The following is a 16,810-nucleotide window of genomic DNA, read 5'->3' on the forward strand; positions in this document are numbered from 1 at the left end:
TAAAAGGTGAACTACAGAGCTAAAGCAGAAAACCAAGATAAATCACAGGTTTCCAAGCAGCATTCAACCCAGACATTTTAAAAAATAACGATTCCCCCCTTCCCACCATCAAGTCATCTTGATACCTCCTGATTCACTGAAGATATCCTAGAACAGAGGCCGTCAATCTGTGGCTCCAGAGCCACATGCGGCTCCTAGCATAGGCACTGACTCCAAGGCTGGAACTACAGATGCTAACTTTCTAATGTGCTGTGGGGTGCTCACTGCCCAACCCCCTGCTCTGCCCCAGGTCCTGCCACCCCTTCCCCCAAAGCCCCTGCCCCCAAGCATGTCATGCCCTGTCCTCACTCCACCCCCATCACCAGAGCCTCCTGCGCACTGCAAAACAGCGGGGGGGAGGGATAGCTCAGCGGTTTGAGCATTCGCCTGCTAAACCCAGGGTTGTGAGTTCAATCCTTGAGGGGGCCACTTAGGGATCTGGGGCAAAAATTGGTCCTGCTAGTGAAGGCAGGGGGCTGGACTCGATGACCTTTCAAGGTCCCTTCCAGTTCTAGGAGATTGGTATATCTCCAATTATTACCTTTTTATTACCTTTTAGGCAGGAGGAGGAGGTGCTGATTGGCAGGGCTGCCGTGGGCAGGACATGTTGGTGAGGGGTAGTGGATTGGGGGCTGCTGACATATTACTGTAGCTCTTTGGCAATGTTCACTGGTAAATTCTGGCTCCTTCTCAGCTGGCCACCCCGTCCTAGAATGTAGAGTTTAGTGACAGGAGGGAGTGTAGGGTATGAGAGTGGGTGCGGTGTGCAGGAAGGGGCTGAGGGCAAGGGATTGGGGCAGAGGAAGGGTGTGGGGTATATGAGGGGGCTCAGGGCAGGGGTGCAGACTGCGGGAGGGGTGCGGTAGGTTTGGGGTGCGGACTGTGGGAGGAGTGCGGCAGGGCGTGTGTGGTGTATGAGGGGGCTCAGGGCAGGGAGTTGGGTGCAGGAAGGGTACAAGGTGCAGGCAGGGGGCTTAAGGCAGGGAGTTCGGGGTCAGTGTGCAGGAGGGGTTTGCGCTCTGGCTGGGCGCCGCTTACCTAAAGCGGCACTGGGGTGGCAGCAGTGTGCACCGTGGCCAGGGGAGGCTCCCTGCATATGTGCCCCAGCCCCAGCCCCCACCACTCCAGGAAGCGCCGTGGTCCCTGTGGCGAGGTGTGGGGGAAAGAGGGCTCTGCATGTGCTGCCCTTGCTGCACCTCCAGGTACCTCCCCCAAAGACCCCATTGGCCAGGATTCCCCATTCCTGGCCAATGGGAGCTGTGGGGAGCAGTGACTGGAGGCAAGGGCAATGCACATGGAGCCTTCTGACCCCCCCTTTCTGAGGGCCGCTTCTGAGAGCAGCGTGGGGCCCGCAAGGCCACAGGGGGTAATCCCGCGGGCTGGATCCAAAAGTCCACCCCTGGTCCAGAAGATACTTAATCATCACCATTCTATAGCAGTAGTCTCCAATCTTTTTATGCACAAGATCACTTTTTGAATTTAAAATCAACCCAGGATCTACCCCTCCCCTTCCCTGGGGCCCTGCCCCGCTGACTCCATTCCCCATCCCTCTGTCGCTCACTCTCCCCGACCCTCACTCACTTTTAATGGGCTGGGGCATGGGGTACAGGGTGCAGGCTCTGGACTGGGGCCAAGGGGTTCTGAGTGTGGGAGGGGGCTCCAGGTTGAGTTTGGGGCAGGGGGCTGGGGTGCAGGAGAGAGTGAGGGGTTCAAGCTCTTGGATGGAGTTTGGGTGCAGGACAGGGCTCCGGGCTGGAGCATGAGAGGGGATGTGAGGTGCATGCTCCAGCTGGGAGGTGCTTACCACAGGCAGCTCCCAGTTGGCGGTGCAGCAGGGCTCAGGCAGGCTGCCTGCCTGCCGTGGCCCCACAACGCTCCCGGAAGCAGCTAGCATGTCTCTGTGGTGGAAGCGAGGAAAGGCAGCAAGTCTCCGTGTGCTGCCCATGCCCACAAGCACCGATTCCGCAGCTCCCATTGGACAGGAACCGTTCAATGAGAGATGTGGGGACAGTGCTGGGGGGTGGGGGCAGCATGCAGAGCCACCTTCCCTCCCCTGAAGAGCCACAGAGACGTGCCAGCAGCCAGCCGCTTCCAGGAGCAGTGTGGGGCCACAGCAGGCAGCCTGCTTGAGCCCTGCTGGACTTTTAGCGGCCCAGAAAAGGCGATCGACCAGCAGAGGCTCCCAATGGATTGGTTGGTGACAACTGTTCTCCAGACTGATGGAGACAGTGTGCTGGAAATCCCCACTGTGTCTCCCTGGCCTTGGGAACTAAATCAACAAACCCTGAGAGGCAGTGAAAAGAGGATTCTTCAGGAAGCCAACTCTGGACCACAATGAGTGACAGTGCCTAGTTCCTTCTGATCTGACAGATTCCACTGAAATATTTCAAGGGACTATAACCTGGGAAATCTTTCTTAATAGGTTCTGTTACATCAGATCATGATCTGAATGCCAAAAGAGGAAATGAATGCTGATAAGTGTAAGGAAGTACAAGATAAAACATCCCCTTGCTGTGGAAAAAAAAACTAAACAGAAGAAAATAAACAAAACTGCATTGTGTATGCTATGAGAAATATGATAACAGACTAAATATGAATAAGAACAAATGATTAGAGTAATCTTTATCACAGAAAAAGCACTGTAAACGAGATACTACAAATGTCTTCAGTCTGAAATTTATCTTCTACCAAAAGTTACCAAAAGCCCGGGTGGCTGCATGGATTTAGTTCCATTCTAAACAGGAGTTTCAACAAGAACTTTTTACTTCTATTATACACAACTCTAGTATTTTTGTAAGAGTATTTTCCCCCTTTCTCTCCCGCTTTATAATTATTCCTTGGAACCTTGAAAATCATTTCCTCACTGCATTGGTTTTCCCTTCAATCAGGAAGGAGCATACTTGTTTGCTATAATATATTCAAACAAAGTTACTATGCATGCTGAGTAGTAGCCATTTGTCAAAAGTTAGTAAGTACGGCATTTTTACTTAAAAAGTACACAGTTTTAAATGGAAGACAACTAATTAGAACCTTTTTTAGTCAGAGGTACTCTGAAAACATTCAGAACTAATCAAAATATTTTGTCTAAAAAACCTAGATAAGTTTGTGTTCCAGAGTTTAGTATAACTGTTGTTCACAACTATCCTACCTGATCAAAACAAGTTACCAGTTAAACCATGGCCAAGACTACCAGTATCACATAAGAAGACTGGTTCAGTCAATAGTATCATAGCATTGCAAGCACTCACACCAAATTAAAAAAAGGAACATCCCAGAAGTGTCACACTTTGACACACTTGAAGCCTTAAAGTGTGGCCACTATCTAATCAGCCAAGGAGGAGTGGACAGGAATCAATACAACTCAGTCTGTTAATGAGGCTCTTATTGAACACCACAAGGCACTAGCTGGAGGCTTTCCCTATGCCAACCTCCAAAACCGTACCAACCTATGGAGCGAGAATTTGGAAACTTGTTTTTAAAGTAACCTCCATACCCCAGAATAAACACATTTCTATTTCATCCATCAGTTCTTGAAAAACAAGCCTGCTAGTAACACAGACATGCAAAGCAAATTGTTCTGTTTCTTACAGGACTATGTCGTCATTAAACAAACCTATGAAAAAAAATAATTGATTCATGAAAACCATACGAACCAACTATAAACATCACAGGGAATTTGCTTCCTATCGTTGGTATGTCTATCTCAGACACCTGAAGTAGAGTCATTCTTAGTTAACCAAAGCAGCTTTTGCAGGTATCGTTATGCTTTCTTAAAATTCCAACAGAAGCAGGAAGCAAGACAAAAAGTGAAATTTAATATATGCACTATTTCCCATAAAGTAGTATGAAGAAGTTTGAACGTGTAAGTGCCAGCTGTTTGAAGTTCCTTTCCATCAAAAAAAGTGAAATTTAAAAAGCCAGAAGAATTAATTTCTCAAAAAGAATTTATATAATTCAAGAACAGTATGGGCAAGTTATTTTATAGCTTTTTTTTTTTTAATCAAATCAAATCTATGGCCTTAAACTAAACATGAGAAATTTCAGGCTCAAAAGAGTTGTTCCTTAGACAGTGAGAAAGTTTTTTAAGACGACTTATAACGGAATGGGTAATACTACTTTAACAATGGCTTCTCTACCAAGGGATTTAACCATGAGTACATTCCATAATGTAACCCAAACAGTATCAAAATTCACACTTGAAACAATAGGACATTTTGCATTCATATTCCTATCCTGTATTCTACTTTTTTCATATTTACAGACTCCTGTACATATTTTTTTTTTTTTTTAAGATCCTGGCTATCCCAAGACAACTGGAGTAACGGGTAACATTTATCAGTTGTCCTGACAAGGTTCTGATATAAGACTTTCATTTTTCCACATTAAGAATACAGCCATGGAATCATCCATCTCCATGGCCAGATTGCAGAGTTTTGAAAGAAAATACACATATGCTAGCACAGGAAAACAACATTTGGGTGGCTCCTAATCAGCCTAAGCAAAAAGACACTGAATTGGTAGATAGCACTATCCTAGGGGGCAGACTTGACATATGCCAATAGGCAAAAGAGGAAATAAAATACAGATCAAGTTGTCTAACTACAGCCATGGAAGCAAAGCTGGAATCCCCCCAACTTCCACTTGTCTAGAACAACAGGACAGTAAAATATATACTTGTTTTTCATCATCATGATAAAGGGTGGGCAAGCAGACTTCAGTATGGAAACTTACCAGCAGAGGCATAGTTTTGGAAGGCTGGTACAATACCACTTACAAAATTCAGCTGAAATTCCCCTCTTATTTGAGGGTATTTCAGATTAAGATCGGTGACAAATGTTGCTATGCAGAGTCAAGTAGCAGGTAAGTAGCCAAAAGGCTCAGTTAGAGCTGGTCCCCTGGTCAAGAAAGGTGATAGCAATGAGGCTGGTGGTATATGCACTGGTAAAGTATCTAAATTAATTAGCACCAAGGCCTCGAGCTGAGGAGGGGTACCAACCAAATGATATGCCAAGACTAGAAAGGAAGCACCAAAGGCAACAACATGCACCAGTGGTAATAAAGGAAAACAATGCCTTTTTCTCTCTCTCCTTAGAATCCTTCTAAGGATATGAATGTTCTCTTTCTTTCCTCTTACCCCAAGTAGCAGGGTGGATAAAACTCTTTAAATCTGATTTTTAAAACATTAACTTAGATTTTTTTCTGTTTAAAATATGATTTTTTAAAAATAACCTATTTGAAATGATGGCAACCTATAAGAAAAGCCCTAAAATTATAATCTATTAAAATCATTTACATTAATTTAAAAAAAAGAGCAGTACATGTATGCTGGCAAGTTTTAAAGAAAGTGAAACCATTGAACTGGTTGAAGTCACTGGCAAAGCACCTAGAACCAGAGTCTGAAGTGCTAAATCAGCTTTTGACAGCAGTAGCCTCTTCTGCAGGTGGAGAAAAGCTACTTTCATTTCAGTTTAGTCAGCTACTTCAGTTCAGTGACTAGTTCACTCAAAGTTAAGAAATCAACTGGGAGGTGAAAAAAAGCAGAAAAGCTTGTCCTCTTCCACGCTATGAATAAAAACCAAGGTAAGGATGAGATCTAATTCTATAATCTCAAAGGACATGGTAATCTAGAAACAAGCAGTTCCATTTACTAACTACACTGAATACTTTGTTTCATAATTTTTATCTGGAAAAGCATTTTGATACAACTTTTTTCTTATCTATCCAGCACATGTAAAAAATTGTTTAACTAAAACTATTTTAAAAATAGTATTTGTGCATTTAGTTGAATTTGAATTTCTAAAGAGCTTGACAAATCATAAATAAAAATTGTATCTAGTAAAGAGATACATGTACATCCTTCACCAATTTCCAAAATATTGTAAAAAAAATTAAGAATCTGAATAAATAAGTTAAGCTATATAATTGCTTAAATGTGTACATATATAGCATACCTTCCCGGATAGCAAAAAGTACCAAGTTTAGTGTAAAGGCTATGTTTAGTTGTAAATCAACATGTTTTAATGGTTAACAATCAATGAGAATCAGCTTCTCGGAAAATAACTAAAGTACAAATGCAAAATACGATTAAAATTGATGCTTTAAATCAAGTTTTTCTGCTTGCTGATTTAAACCATTATGAGAAGTTGGTGATTTAAATTGCTTTGATTTAAAAAACAACCAAAAAAAAAAAATCAATCCACCCTGCTTAATTGGCTCAACAGCAACTCCGGAGTCTTGCATCTCACTTGTGGCACTAAGCAGTGTCAACTCTAATGATATGGAACAACCTTTTGTGCCGATGGTGCAATATGGGAGAGTTTTGGGGGGATGGAGCTTGCAACATTGGATAGTGACAGATGGGAAGCTTGACCCCGGCCAACTGTTGTCTTGGAGAGAGACTTACTGGGCCCAATAACATCAATGGCAGCATCAAGACTGAAGCAACAGGGCATGTCTCAGCTCACTTTTCAGAAGACCTCAGCATGGAGACTGGCCTTCTTATTCCCAAAGGAGTGATGGAAACAGCAGGCTGAAGAAAGCCAAGGGCATGTCTATTCTTCCTTGTCAGGGAGTGAAGGCACAGCAGATCATGCACTAGGATATGATGATGGTTTCTCTCAGGCACACAAGACAGCTCATCTTAGAACATATAGCTCAGCAAGATGCCGATCTTTTTAACCCCACGTGGAGTTCGGGACTTACCACAGCCTCAGAGTTAACCTAAGGTGAAAGGCCTCTTTACAATACAGTATAATTAAACAACACTGTAACTAGCTCGTAAATACCAGATAGTTCTGTAAGTTCTCTGTGGCAAAGGAATTAAGGTGGTTGGGGGTACACTCCCTTCTACAGAACCAACTATGTCAGTACAGCACTTTCACCCATCAAGGATATTGCTTTTCTACACAATTGTGCGGTTCAGTGACAGAGGCAACACATCTTGTACCTGGAATGCACAGAAGCCCTTGACAGATATTCATATATACAGTAACTCCTTAAAGTCATCCTGGTTAACATTGTTACGTGGTTGATCAATTAGGGAACATGCTTGTTTAAAATTGCACAATGCTCCCTTATAACGTCGTTTCGCAGCCGCCTGCTTTGTCCACTGCTTGCAGAAAGAGCAGCCCATTTGAGCTGGCTGGTGGGGGCTTGGAATCAGGGTGGACCAGCAGTCCCGCTATCAACTCCCCACATCCCTAAGTTCCCTGTGCAGCAGCTGCCCAGCAGGCTATTAATTGCCAGGCAGCTCAGCTGTGTGTCCCCCCTCACCCCACTGCCATGTGCTGCTCCTGCCCCCTGCTTTGGAGCTGCTCCTGGGAGCCTCCTGCTTGCTGTGCAGGGGGAAGAAGAGGGGAGGCTAATGTCAGGTGTCCCCCTCCCCCCACTCCAGTACTGTACCTTATTTCCACAGAGCGGGCAGGGGGATGGAGCTCAGAACCGAGGGAGCTTGCTGGTAGCAGCTGCTATCTCAGCTTGCTGATCTACTTAAAAAGGCAGTGTACTTAAGCATGGGGTCAGCGTACTTAACCCTTGAGGGCTCAGCCAAGTGCTAGTTCATGAGGTGCATTTAGTAGTAAAGCATTTCCTGGGAAATATCCCACCCTCTGATTTCACCACCTCAACCAAGCTTCACAATCATTATTGGTGTGTACAGTATTAGAAGAATCACAGAATATCAGAGTTGGAAGGGACCTCAGGAGATCATCTAGTCCAACCCCCTGCTCAAAGCAGGACCAACCACCAGACAGATTTCTGCCCCAGATCCCTAAATGGCCCCCTCAAGGATTGAACTCATAACCCTGGGTTTAGCAGGCCAGTGCTCAAACCACTGAGCCCTACTGCCCTAAAACTGTTTGTTTGAAAACTTTATACTGTGTACATAGGTATGTACGTATGTATGCACATCTTTTGTCTGGAGAAAAAAATTCCCTGGAACTGAACCCCCTCATTTACATTAATTCTTATGGGAAATTGGATTTGCTTAACATCGTTTCGCTTAAAGTCGCATTTTTCAGGAACATAACTACAACCTTAAGCAAGGAATTACTGTACAAATTTCCTGCTAAAAATCAGTATAGTCCCTTCTTTCTCAGTCTTCCCACTATATGGATTTTATGCATTCTCTTCACCCACCACCCGCATCCTCAAAATCTTATTTCTGGCAGTTTCTCTTCAGGCTCTATTTTGGTCTCTCCCTTCTTTACCAAAAGTAATCAGAATAGCGATAGCAGGAGATAAGGACTTTAAGCATTGCATATTAGAAACTACAAAATGGATTTCAGACTGAAATTCATGCTCCACCAAATACAAGAGTTGGAGAGCGCTAGCGTGGGCTGCGTGGAGTTATTCTTATCATGCGGTTTCCAAGACTACTCACTTTACTCCCCCCAAAAGACCACACATCAGTGACCTTCTTAGTAGCTGAGAAGAGGTAGTTCACTTGGCAATCTGCTAGCGGCTGGTCTTTCATTTGGGGCAAGGCGATTCCTAGCAAGTTACATTAGTGAGTTTTAGTGTCCTCTTCCTTGCCAGTCCCCAAACTTGCTCATGAACTCAGATGCAATGTCACTTGATTGATGAGCATGGTTCCCACCTGTGTGTGTCTGTCCGTCCTTCGTGGACTCATTTCACGCCATCTTTCTTTTTTGCATCTCTGGCTCCTGACTAGAATCATACTTGTGCTAATGTTCTTGCCCAAAGCCCTTGCTGTAGAGCACCAGAAAAAGCAGAACCAACTCAGAATAGAAGGAAATTCTGATCAGTTTCATGCTTCTACACCAGAGTTTGAAAGGTAAAATTGCACTGAAGAGTAGAACAGGTACAATTCTCATAAGAGGAGGAAGTGGGTGCATGTAAGGACAGGAGATTCCTTTGACCCCCACAACTACATTTAATTAGGGATACTGGATTCAAACAAAATAAAGACAGCAGCCCAGAATGAAGAGATCATAGAATATTTCAGTACTTCCATTCAGTACCTCCACTCAAACCGTATTATTCTATACTCTGATCACTAACTCAGAACTTTAATGAAAGTTAAATGGAGTTTACAGCAAGCTTCCTGGGCTCCTTGTCTGTGCCTCCAAATCTTACTACTCACTTTTTCATGATCTACAGTTACAAAGAGCTTCATCTTTATATACCGTGTCCAACATCTTGATAATCTTTTCCTTTCCAAGCTTAATAATCTTCCTCAGTCTTAATAATAATCAACTTGATCTTTTAATAGAGAATTTCCAGGGTCTCTACAATAATTTTTGTTGCTCTCTCCTGAATCTTTTTTATTTTTGCTAAGTCTCTTAAAATGAAACAAATAAAACCTAATGAAGTATTCAGGGTGTGAGACCACCTGTCCAGTGTACATAGTGCAGCTATAAACCATGTAATATTTGTGTTTAACCCTTAGTACAAGCTAATATCTCAATTATTTAGTGTTGGCCACTGAGCAGACGTGCTTAGGGAACATCCAAGATGACTTCTGGATCTTCCCCCTCCGCCAAGAGGTTACGACAGATTCATATGCAAACTAGATATGAATTGTTTCAAATTATTCCTTCTGGTATACAGTGACTATCAAAAGTTCTATCATGAAGTTCACCAGCTTTATTATTGTCCAATTATCACTTTTAACTAGAGTTTATATAGTTCTTCCTAGTCTTTACTAACAAAAATAATCATGTCACCAACAAATGTTGCCATCTATTTATTCATCATAGCTCAGGGCCTGCCTTAAACACAAGCAGATGCTAGAGGCCATGGTTTGACAATTCATGGTTTGATTCCCCACTCCAACAACAGGAATGAGGCGAGACTGGAGACCTACAACTAGAACTCATGGAATTTTTTTTTAAAAATAGTTGTGTGGGGTTTGGTGGGGGGAGATAGATCCTGCCTCAGCCTGGTGAGAAGTGGAGGCCCAGGGGGAAGAAGCTGGAGAGAAAGCCCACCCCACACTCACCCGACAGCTGTAGTTCCTGTCTGATGAGACTCAGCCTGGTTCCTCGCCCTGGGCACTGCAACCTGGTGCACAAGTTGCAGCAACACTCAAGTCTAGCCCTGCTGCCCCCTCATCATGAAGTGGCCAGCCAAACTCAAAGGGCACTGAGACCCTGTGCCAAGTCACAATGCCACTCCCTCAAATTTAACCAGTCACTCCCCTCATGACGGAGTGGTGGCTGAGCCAAACCAGAGCAGTGTTTCATTTTATTGTGTGTATATATATATTTTTAAAGTTTATTTCACATTTGCAAAATACAGGGGTTCTATCTATAAGGCTCAATCCCCAAGCTCAGCTAGGATCCTGCAAATCAGCCTGAGAAAAATACTCTTATTCACTACTAGTCACTGTCAGTTCAAACTCCAACTCTGTACCCCACAAAAGTCTTAATTACCCTTTCATCTGTTTACATGGACATAGCTCCTGGCTACTCTAATTTAATATTTTGCAGGAAGTTAATAACATGGCATTAACTTTGAAAATTGCTATTCCTCAACAGTAGCATAGGTTAAGGGAAGATAAGGTTGTCAAACTATATTTTCTATCCACTAGAAGAATAATTTTCCAGGTATGTTTCCTGTTGCCTTTATTCATCCCATGTTGTGGGAACTTCTGATAAATCTACGCGATGGAACATCCATGGATTTTGCTGCACTTTCCCCTCAGTTGGTGGAGCACATCCTTTGGATTATTCAATTATTATATTCCTACTACACTCAGGATTATTAAAAATAAATACAAGTTGGTGGCTCAGGCCAAATGAATTGCTTGTCTCAGGCCAGCTCCCAATCGGCAAGACTGATCAAAGAGAGAGGGAGAGGAAGAGACCAGACCCCACATTTGAAAACCTGGCAAGCACACACAGAAGGGTTTAAGGAGCTTACAGACTAAACCATCTTCTCTGGACCCTCTAGGACAAGGCTGCAACCTAGTAGGAGAACAATATAGGGGAGCTCGCACTGCCACTGTCATGTAGGACCCAAGGTGAGAGGACTTCATTCTACAAGCCTGTCAATGACTCACTTTTCACCAGCACTTAACAGATAACTTATTTTAACGTAAACAGAACTGTTCTGAGTTTGACCTATCAAAAATTATTATGAATGCACTGCAATATTTTCTTTCACTTCCTCATGATCATTTTTTTAAAAAAAGTCTTATAAAAACCTTACATTTCTTTTAAAAAGTAAAGAGAAATTATAAATATTTTACCTGACTCCTTTACCAGCCAGAAGAAAATGGTTATTTAGATACAGTTCAAAACTGTGCAGCTTTTTCTTTTTTAAGAACACACAAAGCAGTCAAAAGCAGCATTCATGAAAAGGGAAAATTATGTTACACAATGTTTCCACACCCAGCTCTGCAGAATAGCATCTGAAAATGAAAGCTTACTTCTGATCACAAACAATTTTTGTATGTGGGGGAGGTGGGAAAAGAGTATGAAGAGGAGATGCCAAGAGAAGAGCTTCTTACCTTCACTTGTGGAACTTCATAACCATCACAAATATGCTTGGGATATTACTGCGTGGTTACTGTATTTTAAGAACAATGAAGGGGGGAGAGAGAGTTCACTGGACTAGTCATACAACAGTGTTAGTCAAATGACTGCACGTTCCGAGTGCTTCACTTCCTCATTCCACCACACACACACACACACGCACGCCCCTAAAAGGCAGCAGAGTACTGTGACAAAAGCAAGACCTGAAAAAGCAGCAAACCCCAGGTGGTTTATGCCTAAAAAATCCTCTCCCCCACCCTTAAAGCGATACTGTACAGTAAATCACATGAAATACAATTTGCAGAGTAGATAAACTCTCATTCAATGCAGAGTTGTTTGTGCACACTTGCGTTTCATTTTTAAGCTAAAAAAGAAACCATAAAACCATGTACAACACAAGAATGCTAATTCCAACTCACACAATCCAATCAAAGTTTCTTTACCTTCAATTACATATCAAGGCTGCAATATACAAGGAAGGGCTTCGTCCCCTCTATAGACTAACTCCCATTAGCAGGAACAGGAAAGTCAGAAATCCCCTTCCTGACACATACCTCCTTATTATGTAAAAAAGTCACTTGTTTGGTAGCCAATAAAATATTTTAGCAAAAACAAGGACCTGTTAAGGACAAGACATTAGCCTTCACTTGAAATGTCCTAGTTTCTAAGAACATAAAAAAATCCCTTACACCACCATAGCACCTCCTATCAGAGATCTCAGAGCACCTTATAGACATTAATGAATTAAGGGCTTGGCTACACTCAAAACTTCAAAGTGCTGCCGCGGGAGCGCTCCTGTGGCAGCGCTTTGAAGTGCGAGTGTGGTCGCGGAGCCAGCGCTGGGAGAGAGCTCTCCCAGCGCTGCACGTACTCCACCTCCTCATGGGGATTAGCTTACAGCGCTGGGAGCAGCGCTCCCAGCACCGGAGCACTGTTTACACTGGCGCTTTACAGTGCTGTAACTTGCTGCGCTCAAGGGTGTGTTTTTTTCACACCCTGAGCGAGAAAGTTGCAGCGCTGTAAAGCGCCAGTGTAGCCAAGGCCTAAGCTTCACAACATCCTGAGAAGCAAGAATCAATTTATTTTTTACAACTGGGAAGCCTGAGGCTTAGAAGGGTTAAATGACCTCAGCTGAGAGACCTTAGGTAAGAGCTGGGATTAGGACTCCATTCCCCCTCCCAACCTGCAAGACCTGTGCTTCAGCCACAAGACTATTCCTTGCCACCACGGTTAAAACTGAAGAACATTTACATCCTTCATATATCTGTTGTGGTGTATATATGAAAGTTGTGTACATTTTAATATAGAATAGCTACAGTTCTCTTTATAGGATATAAAACAAGAACTATACATTTTTAAAAGCCAACAGTCAATGAATTCTCAATGAAGTATACAAGAGTTAATTTAGCAGGCCATAACAGCTTCACATTTTATGGTAGAGACTCTGTATCTCTACAATTTATTTAAAAGAAAGGGGCAATCCTTGAGGGGGAAAAAAAAACAGTAGACTCTCAGGTCTTGAGCCTGAAAAATATTCTACATGTCACCAGCTTAAGTTCACATGATTTAGGAGAGGTTAGGGAAAAGAGGGGGTTGTCCAGAACTACATCCCTTCATTGCAACTAGAGGGTCTTCACGTATCTCTAAAACAGCAGATCTTGTTGAGCACACATTTTCCTACCAAGCAACTGCAATTTAGGTATATGGGCCTCTAACTAGCAGTTATGCACTAGGGCTGAAGTTGGGGAAGAGGGTGGGGAGGAGCCAAGTAGCTGAAGAGAAAAAAAAGTCACCTTTTCAGAGAAAAGATATTAGATTCATGCGTCAAGTCAAAAAAAACTCCATCCATTAACCTTCCAAAGCAGAAGTAACAGTAAATAAAATATCTGGCCTCCCCAAAAGTAGATGTTGGAGTTTGAAGAGCTGTTGTCTAATAATACATATAATCAAATTTGAATTCCAATGGAGGAAAATGCAGGTCTGAAAACTAGATGCTGATACCTCAACAATTTAAAACTGATTTTATATACACACACCTATTCAACTAGACACTTATATGGTTTTCATCATCAGAACATCCTGGTGGCTCCCAGGTACTAAAAAAAAAAAGGGGAGGGAGGGGGACACCTCTCTCCTCCATCCCAGTAGGGTAGGAGGAATTCGCTCAATTAAAGTGGTTTGTGTGTATGTGCAGACTTATAGCATTGGTAAGATCTGCCCTGGACCGCATGCAGCTAATCCACGATAAGGAATATATTTACAGTTCAGTCAGCGTAATTTGCTATTTGATCACCCTGGAAATGATGGCAATTATGGAGAGACAGACAAGCTCGTCTCGTTTGTATGTCTTCAACTTCTGACTTCCTTCAGCAGGTTCACAATTTAAAAAGTTAGTTAAAAAAGCAGCTGTAAAATAGGGATAATGAGATACTTACCCTTTCAAAACTGCTTTAGACCAAAAGCATTATGTGTAAACTACTACTAATAGATGTTGTAATAATTCCCAGAGACCAAACTTCTACAGCCTTCACCTTACTCTCTAGAAATAATACTATTTAATATTAAAGGAGAATGAAAACAACAAAAAGATAGCTATTAAGAGCCCCTTTTCCTGCAGAACTTAAAAAACTACCATGACTAGTTTGGTACTATAATCTAATCATTCACTTCTGACAAACACTGGCACAGCAGCCAATAACGAATTGAATTTAAGAAATCCTAAAAAAAAAAAAAAAAAAAATCTTGTTTCCACAGTAATTTCTTCTTCATATTTCAGACTGCAACAAATGCAAAAAAGTCCTATCTACAAAAGACAATTCAAGGTCAGTAACTTTTTGAATTCCAATTTATTTTTAAACTTTATATTTTTCAGTGAGTTCCCGCATCGGCCTCATCCTGCTGTGAAGTCATAATCCTGTTTGTGACATCACAGAGATACCACAGATATCACAACACTATCAGAATATCATTACAAGACCACAACAGGATAGAGAATGAGACAGTAGCTGAATGGAGAGGTCTGTGAAAATTGGCAAAAACCCCAACCAATACCTCGTAATGCTTTATTTGGCAGCATATATTCTTCAGATGGGACATAAAGAGAAGATTAGCATAGCCCCCACACAAGTATAAAACAAATTTGTGAAGCACTGTATATTTAATCCTATTCTTTTTAAAGAGATCAGTTACCTATTTGTGGAAATGCAGAGAAGCCTAGAATTAATCAAACTTCTTTGTACTCAAGGAGCACAAGATTTACACGTTGTTACTCTTGGGCCTGTAACCTAAGTTACCATGCTCCAGTGGCTTTTTGCAAAGCAATGCCTGAGCTAGATCATGATGGAGCATTTTGCTTTTCACCAACTCCACCTTTTCAGACTTGCTCCAGAAAACAGAACCGACATCCCAGAAACAGCCACATTCAATTTTTTTAGATCTAGAGGACTTGAAATCTATGGTACAATGTTTCTCTAATAAATATTTTGCTAACAAACTGCTGGAACCAGTCAATAAAATAATCTTGACATCTGTTTCTTACACAATGACATCAAATTCAAGAGGCCTATATATGAGTGTGAAGTATTGTCTTCCCCTGCTCACAATTCTCATTATTTACACCCATTTCAGGAGTGAGATTGAAAATATCATCAAAAAAATTGACTTTAAAAAAAAAAAACTAACAGCTACATTGATAAACAAATAAGGTCATGCTACAATCTCCAATTGCTCCCTTAGAGGATCTGCCTCATAGTCCCTTGAACTTTCTCTAGGAGTTCCACAGAGCTCCCTCTCTTTTCCCTCTACACCTTAACTTTTGATAATCTCATTTACAAAAACACATTAAACTACCATCTTTACGCTGATGACTCTCAGATGTACAATTCTACACCAGATCTGTCTCCCTTCTCTCCAGATTAAAATCTGTGCCTCTCACTGATATCTCCTTGTGAATGTCTAGCTCTCAGCTCAAAGTCAACATAGCTAAGGGCATGGCTACACTTGCAAGTTAGTGCACTCTCACAATATGTCCACATTGGTAAGGCACACAGAGCGCTCTCTCTCCATGGCTGGAGCGCTCCTGGTAATCCACCTCCACAAGAGTCATAACGCTTGGTGCGCCTTGGCTGGAGCGCTACGGCGCCACTCTGGATGCCCTGGCCTGTTAATGCGCTCTGATTGGCCTCTAGGAGTGTTCCACAATGTCTGTTCTAGCCACTCTGGTCATCACTTTGACCTGCCCTCAGGTGACAGTCAGACCCATCCTTTATATTCTCTGGGAATTTTGAAAATCGCCTTCCTGTTTGCTCAGCAAGGCGTGGAGTGCTCTCAGCACATCTTTCCAGGTGACCATGACTCCATATGCCAGGCAATCCCCAGTATGGAGCAATTGCAAGGTTCTGGACCTCAGTGTTTGGGGGGAGGATGCCGTCCAGTTCCAGCTGCACTCCAGCCATAGGAATGATGATACCTTCAGGCAGATATCAAGGGACATGATGGAAAGGAGCCATGACTGGAACACAGTACAATGCAAGGTTAAAGCGAAGGAGCTGAGGAATGCCTACCGCAAAGCCCGCAAGGCAAACCACCGCTCTGGTGCTGCCCCCGTGACCTGCCATTTCTACAAACAGCTGGACGCAATACTGGATGGTAACCCCACCTCCACTCCGAGGACTACCATGGACACTTTGGTGCCCAGTTCAACAAGGCAGGAGGAGGAAGAGAGCGGGACTGAGGGTGCTGAGGAGGCAGAAGACACCCCGGCATCCCTAGATGCATGCAGCCAAGAGCTGTTCTCAAGCCAGGAGGAAGGTAGCCAGTCGCAGTGGCTGGTGCTTGGGGAAGGACAAACACCAGAGGACATGACTGATAAGCGGATTTTATTTTGGGAAGGAAGTTATTCCATGCAGACTCTTGGGGCAAAGAGGTTAGAGCTGCATGCATGCCTAGGTGCGGAATAGGGCATTACCACAATGTCAGAGCACGTCAGTCAGCCTCAGTGATCTCTTCAAAAAAGTCTCATCCAGAACCTGGGCAATGCGCTTGCGCAGGTTTTGCGGGAGAGCCACTGTGGCCTTTGTCCCAGTAAGGCTAACATGTCTGCGCCACTGTGCCATGAGGGGCGGAGGGACCATTGCTGCACACAGGCAAGCTGCATACGGGCCAGGGCGGAAGCTACATTGTAGAAGAACACCCTCCCTTGCTTCCCAGGTCACCCTCAGCAGTGAGATATCTTCCAGGACGAACTCCTGTGGAAAATGTGGGGACAGTGTTTA

The 16,810-nt window shown here is 43.1% G+C and overlaps 1 protein-coding gene and 1 non-coding gene across 9 annotated transcripts in view; one reads left to right on the forward strand and one right to left on the reverse strand.

The window, feature by feature from the left end:
- The window catches only part of RC3H1 (ring finger and CCCH-type domains 1), a 111,835-nt gene that overhangs the window by 54,408 nt on the left and 40,617 nt on the right, over nt 1-16,810 (reverse strand). The window lies entirely within an intron of this gene.
- Nucleotides 14,595-14,698, forward strand: LOC127056104 (U6 spliceosomal RNA). The gene has a single exon (XR_007775745.1). It is a non-coding gene; the product is annotated as a U6 spliceosomal RNA (small nuclear RNA).

This window comes from Gopherus flavomarginatus, chromosome 7 (assembly GCF_025201925.1).
Source record: "Gopherus flavomarginatus isolate rGopFla2 chromosome 7, rGopFla2.mat.asm, whole genome shotgun sequence".
Taxonomy (NCBI): Eukaryota; Metazoa; Chordata; order Testudines; family Testudinidae; genus Gopherus; species Gopherus flavomarginatus.